Source organism: Neovison vison, chromosome 12 (genome assembly GCF_020171115.1).
Source record: "Neovison vison isolate M4711 chromosome 12, ASM_NN_V1, whole genome shotgun sequence".
Taxonomy (NCBI): Eukaryota; Metazoa; Chordata; class Mammalia; order Carnivora; family Mustelidae; genus Neogale; species Neogale vison.
Genome location: NC_058102.1, coordinates 139,274,444 through 139,290,389, shown reverse-complemented (window position 1 = coordinate 139,290,389; position 15,946 = coordinate 139,274,444).

The window sequence follows — 15,946 nt, the reverse complement described above, 5'->3', positions numbered from 1 at the left end:
GAGGTAATATTATCACACACATATAAGAATGGCTAAAATTGAAAAATATTATTAAGTGTTAGGAAGGATGCAGAGAAACTGTAACTCTCATACATTGCTGGTATGAATGTGAAGTCTTATAAGCCGTTAAAAAAACTAGGATGTTCCTCATAAAGTTAACCAGACATTTCTTTTTTTTTTTAAGATTTTATTTATTTATTTGACAGAGAGAGATGACAAGCAGGCAGAGAGGCAGGCAGAGACAGAGGAGGAAGCAGTCTCCCTGCTGAGCAGAGAGCCCGATGCGGGGCTTGATCCCGGGACCCTGAGATCATGACCTGAGCCGAAGGCAGAGGCTTTAACCCACTGAGCCACCCAGGTGCCCCTAACCAGACATTTCTTATCCAGCAAGTCCTATATGTCAAAGAGAAATAAGTTGATATGTATACAAAAATATTTGTACAAGAATATGCATAGCACCTTTATATAAAGGTCAGTTGGCTGAGCATCCAGCTGTTTGTTTTGGCTCAGGTCATGATCTCAGGGTCATGAAAATCAAGCTCCCGCATTAGGCTCCATGCGCAGCATGGAGTCTGCTGGAGAGATTCACTCTCTCTCCCTCTCCCTTCCTACTCATGCTCTCTCTCTCAAAAAAAAAAAAAAAATATGTATAGGGGCACCTATCTGCATCGGGCTCTCTGCTTAGCAGGGAGACTGCTTCCTCCACTCTCTCTCTCTCTGCCTACTTGTGATCTCTGTCAAAAAAATAAAATCTTTTAAAAAATATGTATAATAAATACTAGAAACAAATGTCCATCACCAAGACAACAGGAAACATATTGTCCTATCTTCATAAAATTGAATATTATTCAGCAACAAAAAAGGAACAAAATGATGATACATTCAATGATATGGAGAAATGGCCAAAATGTTATGTTGATCAAGAGAGTGCCAACTGCATGTTTCCTTTTACAAAAAGTTCAAAAAACAGATAAATCTTGTGTGTGGGAATAGAAATCGTAATAGTGGTTGTTGATGTAGAGGGATTGTACGGAAATGGTATGAAGAAACTCTCCTTAGTGATGGAAATGTTGTATTTCTTAATTCAGTTGAAGGTTGCCTGATATATACATTCATCAAAATTCAGCAAACTGTAACCTTGAGATCTGTGTAATTTATAATATGTAAATTATACCTCAATTTTCAAAGAATTCTGCAAGAATAAAATGTTCTTCATCATAAAAAAAATGTACAAAATCAGCACACCACTTAAGCAAATACTTTGGAGTGTCAGGCAATGCTAAGGTAATAGGGCCTCAAGGTTGAACAAAGCAGCGAGACTCTTTATATGAAATGAAGAGCTAGCAACAAAGGGAGAGAAATATATGCTTCAAAAAGGAAGATGATGTAGAGGAGTAAAACAACAGTATGCACTAATAATTGCAACTGTTAGTATCCTATGTTATGGTAAGGATGTTTGGCTAATCATGGTATAAGGTAACTGAGCAAGGAATAGGATGGCTGCCTTCTGGAAAATTTTGGAAACACTGATGACTTTGATTGCCGAGGGTGGATGCTCCAGGGGCCCGGAGATCCGTCAACCGCAGAGCTTTGCAAAAAGGCGCCTGGCAATTTGCCAGAAGGGTGTCTAGAGTGACTGATCATAAACAGGAAGTACTACCTATTGGCTGTTGAACTATTGCTATGCTGTGGGTACTTGGTAACAAGCTTAAGATTGGTAGATGCATATCGCTGTCTATGCTGATTGGCTTAGCTCCCCTATATAAGCGATGGCCATAGAAAGTAAAGGGCTTTTTTGAAACCCAACCAGACGGAGGGTCCTTATTATCGCTGCTGGACGGCGATATTTGATCTTCTAATGTGTATCATTTTTCCACCCTACAAGATATGTGTTCTCAGTTATATTTCTATTGCAATAGGATATGTAGCAATCCTGCATTGTAGTTTTTTTTTTTTTTTTAATCAGATTTCCCCCCCCATTCCATTGAGATAGAATTGACATAGAGCACTATATAAGTTTAGGGTGTACAGCGTAATGATTTGGCTTACAAATATTGTGGAATGATTCCCACAGTAGGTTTAGTTAACAAGCATCATCTCATACAGATACAAATAAAAAAGAAAGAAAAAAAGTTGGCTCCCTTGTGATGAGAACTCTTAGGATCTATTACACTCTTAACAACTTTCAAATACACCATACACCAGTGTTAACTAGTACTTGTGTTGTATACTACATCCTTAGGGGACTTACTGATCTTATAACTGGAAGTTTGTACCTTTTGACCTCCTTCATCCAATTTCCTACCCCCACCCCACCCCCATTTCCTGTAAAAAAAAAAAAAAAGTGATTTCTTTTTTTTTTTTTCTTTTTTTGGTGTTCAGATTAAATCTGAATTTTTTTTGTCTCTCTCTTTCTGACTTACTTCACTTAGCATAATGCCCTCAAGATCCATCCATATGGTGACAACTGGTAGGATCTCCCTGTTCTTATAGCTGACTAATACTCCACTGTATACATACCACATTTTCTTTATCCATTCATCCATTGATAGACACAGCTTGTTTCTATTTCTTGGCTGTTGTGAATAACTCCATTGTGAATGTCAGCATACAGATACACATTTCAACAGTGTCTTCATGTCAGTTTATTTCAAAACTCAGAAGCGAAATTGCTGGATCACATGGTCTAGCAGTTTCATGGTTTTAGGTCTTACATTTACATCTTTGAGTTAATTTTTGTGGATGGTGTAAGATATGGATCTAGTATCATTCTTTTACATGTGAATATAATTTTTTTCCCTGAACACCATTTATTGAAAAGCCTTTCTTTATTGAGTATTCTTGGCTCCCTTGTCAGATATCAGTTGAACATCTGTGCATGGATTTATTTCTGGACTGTCAGTTCTTTTTCATTGCTCTATGCCAGTACCATACTGCCTGATTATTATAACTTTATAATCTAGTTTGAAATCAGGAATTACCTCTGGCTTTGTTCTTCTTTCGCAAGATTGCTCTAGCTATTCAGGTCCTTCTATGGCTCCATATAAGTTTTAGATTTTGGCTTTTTTGCTTGTCAAAAAAATGTCAGTAGAATCTTCATATAAATTGCATTGAATCTATAGATGGCTTTGGGTAATATGGACATTTTAACAATATTAATTCCTTCAATCCATAAATGAGGGGTGTCTTTCTGTATTTGTGTCTTTTTTAAATTTCTTTTGTCAACATCTTATAGCTTTCAGTGTACACATATTTTACCTCCTTGGTTAAATTTTATTGTTTTTGATACTACTGTAAATGGGATTTTTTTTTTCCTTTTACAAATGGTTCTATTGTGTATAGAAATGCAACTGTTTTCTGTATGTTGATTTTGCATCCTTCAACTTTACTGAATTTGTTAATTTGTTCAACTTTTTGGTGGGGTTTTTAGGATTTTTATATAGAACATCATATCATCTGCAAAGGCAATTTTACTTCTCTTTCCTATTTGGGTGCCTTTTATTTCTTTTCCTTCCCCAATTGCTCTGGCTATGATTTTTTAGTACAGTGTTGAGTAGGAGTTGTGAGAGTAGGCACCTTTATATTGTTCCTGATACTAGAGGAAGTGCTTTCAACTTTTTACCATTGATTCTGATGATGCCTATGGGTTTTTCATATATGGGCTTTATTGTGTTGAGGTATGTTTTTCTCCATACTCAATTTGTTCGTTTGTTTTTTTTTTTAATTGAGAAAGGATGTTATACTTTGTCAAGTGCTTTTCCGTGTCTATTGAGATGATTTTTATTTTTCATTCTGTTAATGTCATGTATCACATTTATTGATTTGTATATGCTGAACAATCTTTGCATCCCAGGGATAAATCCCACTTGATCATCACGAAAGACTCTTGTAATGTGCACGTAATTTAGTTTGCTGCATTTGTTGAGAATTTTTCTTCTACATTCACTGGGATAAGCCTATATATTTCTTTTCTTATAGTATCCTTATTGGCTTTGGTATCATTATCAAGTAATGGTGCCTTCATAAATAAATGTGATAGTATTCTCTCTTCAATTTTTTTGGAGAAGTTTGAGAAGAAATGACATTAGTTCTTCCTTAAATGTTTAGTGGAAATCACCAGTGAAGCCATCTGGTCTGAGGCATATGTGTCCTGGGAGATTTTTTATTATAGTTTCAATTTAAGGAAATTGATTACTTGATACTAATCTGCTCAGATTTTCTATTTCTTCATGATTCAGGCTGAGTCATGTTGAGACCAAATATGCTATTTGTGGATTATGTTTCTAAAAATTAATCCTTTTTTTCCCCAAAGTTATTGATTTTGGCATATACTTGTTCTGAGAAGTTTCTTATAATCATTTGTCTTTCTATAATATCAGTTGTAATGTCTCCTTTTTCAGTTATGACTGTAGATGAGTCCTCTCTCTGTTTTTCTGGGTTAGTCTAGCTGAAGTTTTGTGTATTTTATCTTTTTAGAAAAAAAAACTCTTAGTTTTACTGATTTTCTCCATTGTTTTTCTGCTCTGTTTTAATTTCTTTCTGCTCTGATCTTTGTTATTTCTTCCTTCTCATTATGGGCTTAGTTCTTTTATTACTTCCTTGAGATGAAAAGTGAGGTTATTTGAGATATTTCTTATTTCTTCAATGTATGCATTTGTCACTATATACTTCCCTCTTAGAACTCATTTCATAGCATCCCATACATTGTAATATGTTGTCCTTCCATTTTCAATTATTTCAAGATAGTTCTTGTTTTCCCTCTTGGTTTCTTCTTTGACCCATTTGGTTATTCAAGGTCATGCTATTTATTCCCATATACTTGTTAATTTTCCAACTTTCCTCTTGTTATTTATTTCTTGTTTTTTGTGTGGTTGGAAATGAAACTGCGGTATGATTTCAATCTTCTTAAATTTGCTGGGATCGAGTCCCGCGTCGGGCTCTCTGCTCGGCGGGGAGCCTGCTTCCTCCTCTCTCTCTCTCTGCCTGCCTCTCTGCCTACTTGTGATCTCTCTGTCAAATAAATAAATTAAAAGAAAAAAAAATCTTTAAATTTGCTAAGACTTGTTTTGGGATCCATCATGTGATCTGTCCTGCAGCATGTTCCATGTGCACTTGAGAAGAATGTATATACTGCTAGAGTTGGATGAAATAGATTCTGTCTTGATAGGTCCATTTGGTCTAATGTATGTTTTAAGTCCAGTATTTCCTTATTCATTTTCTATATGAATAATCTATCTTTTGTTGAAAGTGGATAATTGGGAGGTAGGGAGCTCAGATGGCAACTTAGTAGTAGGATCTTAAGCTTGCCTCATCCCTCAAACATGGCTAGATAACTATCACATCATTGCGAATACCCAAGGAATCTACCTGAGAACTGATAGAGCAAACTGTAAAACAAAAGGGAGAGAAGAGACCACACTGAGGAAGGTAAGAAGTATGGAGATGTGGTTTGGGGTAGAAATTGATTGTGGGTGCTGTGAATGGGAGGGAGCCCTGGTCACAGAGAAAGACAAGAGAGCATGGAGCACACTGGGATATGCACAGGGACAACACTTCCTCAAAGCCCTTGGCTGGGAAAATTGGAAGCCGATAATTGTGAGCTTTGCAACCAGTGGGGCTCAAAGACTGGAGTTTTACAGGTCCCTGGGCTTGGCAGAATAGAGCCCTGAGGGCACTGCCCTACTGGAAGGAAGGCAGGCAAGCAACTGCCAGGCAGACTGTGTGATCTGAGGATCACCTAAGGCACATGGAGAGAGACTTTGTACTTCTTGGAGCACATCTGTGAGAGGTAGCATTGCCTCTCTGGGGACAAAAGAATTAATGTGCATCATTTCCCTCCCCACGCCTCTGTATAGTGGCAGAGACACCTGCTAAGGGTGTCTGAGTCACTGGCTCTTTAGCCTGCTTTGCTCCAAATCCCATGCCCCTGTTCTCTGGTACACGCAGGACATTCTCTAGAATAGATCACACACTGGGTCACAAATCAGGCCTCAATAAATAAAAAGACTGAAATCATACCATGCATAATTTGCATAATTTCTGACCACAAGGCTATGAAACTTGAAATCATCCACAAGAAAAAATTTGGAAAGATCACAAATGAAGGTTAAACAACACACTACTAAAGAATCAATGGGTCAACCAGGAAATTAATGGAGAAATAAAAAACAAAACAAAAAACATGAAAACAAATGAAATTGGAATTATGCAGGTGGCAAACCTTTGGGATGCAGTAAAAGCAGTCCTAAGAGGGAAGTATGTAGCAAGATAGGCCTACCGTAACAAGGAAGAAAAATCTCAAATAACCTAACCTTACATGTAAAGGAACTAGAAAAAGAACAATAAAGCCTAAAGGCAACAGAAGAAGGGAAATAAACATTAGAGCAGAAATAAATGGTCCGGAAACGAAAACAAAACAAAACCTGGTAAAACAAAACAGTGAAACTAGGAGCTGGTTCTTTGAAAAAATTAAAAAATTGATAAACCTCTAGCCAGACTTAGCAAAAAGAAAGGAGAAAGGATCCAAATAAATCATGAATGAGAGAGGTGTAGTCACAACCAACACTGCAGAAATATAATTTTAAGAATATTATGAAAAATTATATGCCAACAAATTGGACTATCTGGGAGAAATGCATAAATTCCTATAAACATATAAACTATCAAAACTGCAACATGAAGAAATAGAAAACTTGAACAGACTCATAACCAGCAAAATAATTGAATGAGTAATCAAAAATCCAAAAACAAGATTCCAGGGCCAAATGGCTTTCAAGGGGAATTCTACCAAACATTTACAGAAGAGATAATACCTATTCTTCTCGAACCATTTCCAAAAATAGAAATGAAAGGAGAACTTTGAAACTCTTTCTATAAGACCAGCATTACCCTAATTCCAAAAGCAGACAAACACACCACTAAAAAACAGAAGTACCAATGATGAACATAGATGCAAAAATTCTCAACAAAATACCAGCAAATCAAATCCTGGAGTACATTAAAAGAATCATTCACTGCAATCAAGTGGGATTTATTCCTGGGCTGCAAAGGTGGTTCAATATTTGCAAATCAATCAACATGTTATACAGCATTAATGAAAGAAAGTATAAGAACCATATGCTCCTCTCAAGAGATGCAGAAAAATCATTTGACAAAGTACATCCATTCATAATAAACCCCTCAACATCATAAAGGCCATATACAAAAGACCCAGAGCTAGTATCATCATCAGTGGGGAAATCCTGAGAGCTTTTCTTCTATGGTCAGGAACAAAATCGGGGTGTCCACTTTCACCATTGTTATTTAACAGAATACTGGAAGTCCCAGCCTCAGCAATCAGACAACAGAAACAAGTGTCATTAAAATCAGCAAGGAAGAAGTCAAACTCTCTCTACTTATAGATGACATGATACCCTATAGAAGCCCAAAAGACTTCCCCAGAAAATTAAGTAACCTCACAGGATACAAAATCAACATATAGAAATCTGTTGGATTTCTATACAGTGATAATGAAGCAGCAGAAAGAGAAATCAAGGAATCAGTCCCATTTTGAATTGTACCAAAAACTATAAGATACCTAGAAATAAGCCTAACCAAAGAGGTAAAAGATCTGTACTCTGAAAACTATAAAATACTGATGAAAGAAATTAAAGATGACACAACAAAATGGGAAAATGGTCCATGATCATTGATTGAAAGAACAAATATGGTTAAAATGTCTATATTGTCCAAAGGAATCTACACATTTAATGCGGTCCCTGTCAAAGTAGTGCAAGCATTTTCCACAGAATTAGAACAAATAATCCTAAAATTTGTAAGGAAACACAAAAGACCCCGAGTACCAAAGCAGAGTTGAAAATGAAAAGCAAAGCTGAAAACATCAAAATTCTGGGCTTATTTTACAAATCTGGAATCATCAAGACAGTGGTACTGGCAAAAGAACAGATGCATAGATGAATGGAACAGAAAACCCAGAAATGAACCCACAGCTATATGGTCAACTCCTCTTCAACAAAGCAGGAAAGAATATCCAATGGAAAAAGTCTCTTCAGCAAATGGTGTTGGGGAAAACTGGATAGGAATATGCTAAAGAATGAAACTGAACCACTTTCTTATACTGTACATAAAAGTAAATTTAAAATGGAAAAAAGACCTAAATGGGAGATAGGAAACCACCAAAATCCTAGAGAAGAACACAAGCAGAACCTCTTTGACATCAGCCATAACAGCTTCTTACTAGATATGTGCCCTGAGGCAAGAGAAACAAAAGCAAAAATAAACATTTGGGATTTCATCAAGATAAAGAGCTTCGGCACAGAGAGGGAAACAATCAACGAAACTAAAAGGTAACATTTGGAACTGGGGGAGGGGAGATATTTGCAAATGACATATCTGATAAAGAGTTAGTATCTAAAATATACAGAGAATGTATAAAACTCAACACCTCCCCCCAAAAATAATGCAGTTAAAAAATTGGCAGAAGACATGTATAAACATTTTTCCAAAGAAAACATCCAGATGGCTCACAGATACATGAAAAGATGCTCAATAATCACTTACAAATCAAAACCATGATCAGATACCACATTACACCTGTCAGAATGGCTAAAATTAACAACACAGGAAGCAACAGATGTTGGCAAGGATGTAGAGAAAGGGGAACCCTCTAACACTGTTGGTGGGAATGGAAACTGTTTTAACCACTGGAAAACAGTATGGTGGTTCCTCAAAAAGTTAAAAATAGAACTACCCTATGATTCAGCAATTGCACTAGTAGGCATCTACCCCAAGTATACAAAAATACTGTTTAAAAGGGATACTTGCATCCCAACGTTTATAGCACCATTAATTACGATAGCCATATTATCAAAACAGCCCAAGTGTCCATCAACTGATAAATGGATAAAGAAGATGTGGTATAGGGACGCTTGGGTGGCACTGTAGGTTAGGTGATCAACTCTTGGTTTCAGGTCAGGTTGTGACTTCAGGTCATGAGATCAAGCCCCTCCTCTTTCGGCTCCAAGCTCAGCAGAGAGTCTGCTTGAGACTCTTCCTCTTTCCCTCCTGCTTGGGCTCTCTCCCTCTCTCTCTAAAATAAATAAATTGGGACACCTGGGTGGATCAGTCTGTTAGTGTCTGACTCCTGATTTCAGCTCAGGTCATAATCTCAGGGTCTTGGAATTGAGCCCCATATCAGGCTCTCTGCTCAGTGTAGAGTCCACTTGGGATTCTTTCTCCCTCTCCCTTTGCCCTTCCCTCTCTCTCTCTCAATCATCTTTAAATCTTTTAAAAAGATGTATATGTACATGGTTTATTACTTTCCAGAACCCTAAACCTTTAAAATTTCTTTAGTAAGGTGTGGGATACAAAAATCAATATGTAAAAATCAATTGTCTTTTCTTATATTAGCTATTTATGAACATTAAATAATTGGATTGTTTTAAAATGTCATTTATAATATTGAAAAGTATGAAATATCTAGGAATTGATCTGAAAAATATTTGCAAGACCTGTCCACTAAAAACCATGAAACTTTGCTGGGATAAATTTAAAAGGGCCTAAGAAATTGGAAAATATGACTTGATCATGAATTAGAGTAAATAGTATTGCTAAAATGCAGTTCTCCCCGACTTGATTCAGAGTGATCCTAACCAAAAACCTCACCATGCTTTTTTTTGGTTGCTTTTTGGTACAATTTTACAAGCTAATGTAAAATTTATTACAGCAGTGTAGAAGATCTAGAATAGCCCAAACACCTTTGAAAAAAGACCAAATTGAAATACAAGGATTTTGTGTGTGTGTGTGTGTGTGTGTATAATTAATTTTTAAACAAAGTACAAAAACAACTCAATTGAGAATAGTCTTTTCAACAAATATTCAAACATTGATATAGAAAATGAAATTTCCTATCTTCATTTCATCATATACAAAAATTTACTCAAAATGGATCATAGACCAAAATGTGGTATGCCAGAGAACAAAATATAAAACCTAAAACTATAAAACTTACAGAAAAACTTGTGATTAAGAAAATGTTTCTTTTTTTTGTTGTTAAGATTTTATTTGTTTGAGAGAGAGAGAGAACAAGAGAGAGCATGACCAGGGATGCGAGAGGGAGAAGCAGGCCTCCCATTAAGCAGGGAACTAGACGTCGGGCTTAATGTCAGGACTCTGGGATCATGTGGGCCCAATGCAGATGCTTAACTGACTATGCCACCCAGGTGCCCCTAAGCAAAGACTTCTTGACTGTGGTACTAAAACCATGATTCCTAAAAGGAAAAAAAATGGAAAAATTAGACTTTATCCAAATTAAAAATTTCTGTTTTTCAAAAGACATCGCCATGGAATAGAAGAAAATATTTGCAAAGCACTTAGGTGAAAAAGGACTTATATATCCAGAATTGCAAAAAGAACTTCCACAACTTAATAATAATGAAAAAAAAATTTTTAATTGACAAAAATGTAAGCACACTTCACTAAACATGGTCATTCTAGAGATATGTTGCACAACATTGTGCCTGTAGTTAACAATATTGGATTGTATACTTAAAAATTTGTTAAGGGGGTAGATTTCATGGGAAGTGTTCCTACTGCAAGAAAAATAAATGAGAAGAATACATAGCAGCAAGTGAAAAGATAGTCAAGACCTTTAGTCATTAGGGAAATGCAAATTGAAGTTACAATGAGATACTCCCTATTAGAATGGCCAAAATCTAAAAGATTGGTCATACCAAATGCTGCTACAAATTTGGAGGAACTGGGATTGTCATGCACTGCTAATAAGAATATAAAGTGATACAAGCACTTGGAAAATCAGTGGGACAATTCCTTAAAAAGTTAAATATGTAGGATCTGCCTGCTGTAGACCTTTTACTCCTGGATATTTACAGAGAACTGAAAACTGGTGTCCACACCAAGACTGGCATGTGGCTGTTCATAACAACTTTGTCTAGTCACAAACTGGAAACAACTCAAATGTCCAGACATAGATGAATGAATAACCAAGTTGTACATAGCCATACAATGAAAAACTACTCAATATTAAAAAGTGATGAACTATTGATTCATGCAACTACATGAGTGGACCTCAAAAAAATACACTTAATAGAAGAAGTCAAACGACAAAGAATGCATGCTGTTGGATTCCATTCATATGAAATGCTAAAAAGTGCAAATCTATCTGCTCCATAAGAAGCAACGTCTGGTTGCTTGGGGCTAGGGACCAGCCAGAGGAAACAGGAGTATGAGGAATGTTCGAGGAATGTTCAAGGATAATGAAAATGTTCATTATCTTGACTATGGGTAATGACTTTACAGGTATCTTTGTCTTTCCGGGCTGCTATATGAGAAGATCATACTCTGGGTAGCTTCTAGACAAGAGAAATTTATTTCTTAAGTTATTGAGGCTTGGAAGTCCAAGATCTAGGCACTGGCAGATTTGGTATCTAATGAGAAGTCACTTCCTTATCCATAGACGTCTTCTTGCTGTGTCCTTACAGGGCAGAAGAGGTAAGGAAGCTCTCTGAGATCCCTTTTAGAAGGGCACTAATTCCATTCATGAGAGATCATGACCACCTCTCAAGGCCCTAGATTTCCTCCCAAAGGCCCAGCCTCCAGATATTAGCACATTTGGGATTAGATTTCAACATATGGATTTTAAAGGAACACAAATATTCCGTCTGTAGAAACAGGTATACACACACATGTTACAACTCATCAAGTTTTACATTTTAAATATCTGAAATGAATTGCAGTTCAATTATCCTTCCATACAACTGGGAGGGTAATCACAAAAGATAGAGCTGCCTACAGAATGTATCCCTTTTCATGATGCTCACTCGAAGTTATTGTGCAGGTGTTTATTTAGTGTCTACTCTCCTCCGGAACCTGTCATCCTGATGAAATATGGTCACAGTCAATACAGGTTCTCTGTCTCCGTGGAGCTCTAGCAGGGAACATGGCAGTGGAACGAGTAGCTACATGGATGCTTAATGCTAAAAATGGCAAGAAAACAAACAAACCAACCAACCAGTGGGTCTCTATAGTGGTGCCTGATTTAGTCTAGGGCAGATCCCTGTCTAAGGAGTGACGTGTAAGTGAAGTTTGAAAGTAGAATTGCCACAACTTTTCATCAGATGGACCAGTGTGTGGGATGCTTTGTGGTGAGAAAAAGGATGCAGAGAAGGATGAAGAACTTCCTTGGAAGGTGGAGACAGAGAGAAACAAAGGGGTGCTAAAGAATCAGCTGGAGCCAAAATACACGGGGCTTTACCAGCTGTGTTAGGGATTCAGGTTTGTATCCTAAAGATGATGGAAATCAGTTGGGCTTTAACGTGCCATAATTAGGGGCCCCTGGGTGGCTCAGTGGGTTACGTGTCTGCCTTTCGACTCAGGTCATCATCCCAGAAACCTGGGTTTGAGTCCTGCATCGGATTCTCTGCTCAGCGGGGAGTCTGCTTCTCCCTCTGCCTGTGTCCCTCCCCTTGCTTGCACGCTCTTTCTCTGTCAAATAAATAAATAAAACCTACAAAAAAAAAAAAAGGTGACATAATTAGGTCAGCTATAGAGGGAGAGAGCTGAGCCCACAGCATTACCACAATTCTGGAATTCTGATTGTAACTGCTGTGTTGGGTCAGGGTCCGCCTGGCTTTGTGTCTGTGTGTCTGAGAGACCTTTTCTAGGTGGGTGTGGTTCGTGTGTGTCCCCACACCAGAGATGCATCCCTGCGGGTCTCTGTTTTCCCGTATGTGTTTCCCATCCAGTCATGAACCTTGGCGTGAAACTTTTTCTGGTGCCTTGCACGACATGTTCCTGTCAGGGGGTAACACATGATACGTGCTGACTATAATATAATGTCCTGTATTATTGATCCTTAAAGTACTTTGTTCCAGCATCGAATGATGATAAGGAGTACCCACTACACTAGGAAAGCCTGTCCATCCTCTGTTTATACCCTTTGACTTAAACTCAGATGATGTCAGAAAAAACTGGGATGGATGTCACCACGCCATAATCCTGACTAACCTTTGCTCTTTCCTCAAGCTTTGGAGGAAGCTGAGAAAGTGTCCTGCTCACAAACGGCTACTGGGAACTGTGTCATTTAGTCAATTGCAGCCACATTAAAGCTGACATGTCCGAATGGGTGCTTCCTGCCCGTGCTTCCCTGCTTGCCCTCCTCCTCTCTCCCCTCCTTCCCCACTCCCAGCCCCTTCCATGCATTCCACACCATCTCATTTATAATTAGGAGGAGATGAGAAGGGTGAATCAAAAACAACCTAAAATTTTAACACATTGTTGTCATTTGCTCTGAGTGCCAATGAGGTACTAAAATTGCTAAATGCACAATTACCAAATTGGTGAGTGAATTCTCAATGCTCTCTGCCCATTGCTGTTTGCATTTCAACCTCCTGCGTAATGACACTCCATGATATGATCTGAAATAGCAAACATTTTACTTGCATATTCACTATTGGAATTCTGTAAATCTAGGTATGTTCTCATGCATATTTAAATTTTTCCAAATATGGCATTACATATTACTTTTTAAGAGACAGTCCATAATAAATGTTACATAAGATTAGGTTGGATGCCTAATTAAGATATTATATGATACAACTCGTTAACTGTATTTTAACTATTGAATCATACACACCCAATTTGAGGGAAATCACATAAAAATTTATCTAATGTGAAGAGATTAAGAAATGTAGTTCATGAGAACATCCTGATTATATTTAGAAAAATCCATTTTCTCACACACACAGAAAACAGAAAAATCCATATTCTCATACTCTAAAGGCTTTGGTTGTTCCAAATTCAGAATATTTCTCATGAGTCCAGCTTTACCCACCCAATAAGAATATGTATGAGATGAGAAAAGACAGGAAGACCCACAGGATTAGGGAGACTTCCTCGAGAGCAATATTTATAACTTTCTGGAGTGCCCTGGGAACTTTATAACTTAGCTAAGGGTACTATCATAAAATGTGGTATGGGTGAAAGGTATGCTTTTCTTAGAAAAAAAGATTTTACGAAAAGATGTGTCAGAAACCAAAGAGAGGTTTATACCACGTGTCAAGTAGTGTCTTTCCATTGCATATTCAAAAATGGGAAATGCACCCCAGATAAATTTATAGACCCCCTGCATATGTTGGGAAACAGGCTAGATGCCTGTTGATCAGCCAACCCTCTGAAGTGCCCACTTTGATCGATTTCCTCAGGTTTAATGCCAACTCCGCAGGGTCTAGTAACCCCAAACATCCCTATTTCCCATTCGGAAAGACTCAGTGACTCAAGCTAATGGTTCCAAGTCCTGTTGAGAAGAGAAGGGAAAGAAGCACTGACAGTACACACTTGTGACAGCTTAGCAGGCGCTTCCTCAAAAGGACCTGCCACCGTCCCATCCTACAGAGGATGTCTGCAGAGCTTTCCGACGATGGCAGTGCCCTTCTCACCAAATGTTGCTCCAGGATCCTGTGAAAAGCATCCTCTAAGCCATCCCAGATGGGTGAGTCAGTCACACATTAGAAATCCACTCCAACATTCCTGTTTCCTTAAACCATTAGATGTTTTCCTCTACATGACAGCAAGGAAATTGCACATTTCAGTTTCATTTAACGTAGAGCAGTGTGACACTCAGGTTTCAGTTGACATGTGAGCAAATTGTGAGGGCCTTTGCCAGTTGCTCAGGCTAACAGAGGGAATCTAGAATCCCTCATAAGTGCACCCATAATTATACACTTTGGCCATTTCAGACTTATTTTCCTTTCACCCTGGACAAATACAGTGATAGTCCATTGATGAACGTGTATATTCTTCCTGATATAAACCACATTTTGCAATTTTCCCAATTTATATAAGTTGACTCCTCCCAAGTCAGACATGGTACTCATTTCCCTGGTTGGAATCCTTAGGTTGGATTTGACTCTAGTATGTATGTGGAGGTCATGAGTGGTAGCAACTGTGGACCCTTTGCAATGTAAGGTCATTGCAGTATCCTCGTGCTAGGAGAAATCTACTTCCTCAGACAGGGAAGGAGGAGTACGATCTGCTGGTAAGGAAGGTCTAAAGGGATTTCTAGGGAGGATTCATTTGAATCCATCTTCATTCATCTCCATTCCAATTCTTAGGAACCATTCTTTCCCTATTAGTGCCCTAACATTCACATAAGTGATTTGGTAAGGATGAGAAATCAGCTTGAATCATAACTCGGAGCTAAAAGAGATATTTTATGCTAATCACAGAATTTCCTGTCCCAGATTCTTCTACTGTGCCTGCAGTTGTTCCTTTTTCATTCTAGTCTGTCTCCAATCCAATAAAAAATAGCTTGTTCTTTCCAAATGGCCCCTTTGTTTTCCAAAGTATTCTTTTTGATAGGTATGTGATTCCAGGCAATGTTTATGGGATGATGCCTTTAAAAAAGAAAAGAAAAAAAAGCCCCTATTATGAGCATTGTAGTAGGTTTCAGTAGATAATTAAAACAGTGAAGTAAATGCTAGTGTTCTCTCTTCAGAAGTTACCTATCTTACTAAGGTTGGGTTTTGGACGTGGATTTTTCTTAGGCACGTGGCTTAAAATTCAGGGTTTTGCCACCAATGAGCCAATACCTTGAAGAGACTCAATATAAATTCTTTGACTACATTGAGTATCAGGGAAAACGCAAACTAGTGCACAATTCAGTTTCTTATATACTGATTATAATGCATTAATTTAAAAAAATACACTCTTATTTTTAAGAGCAAAATCACAATTACGTAGTAGGGTGAAAAAAAAGGAGTTTAAGCAAATGCAACCTGTGTCCTTGTTACCACCAGAGATCCCCCTGCAATGTTCCCTGAGGCTCTGAGCTTTTTGACTGTGTCCTTTGTCCTACTCTCTCAGATTCTATTTCTGGCCACTTTAAAGTTTCAATGGATTTATAAACAGTGCATTTTACTGGAAAGAAGAC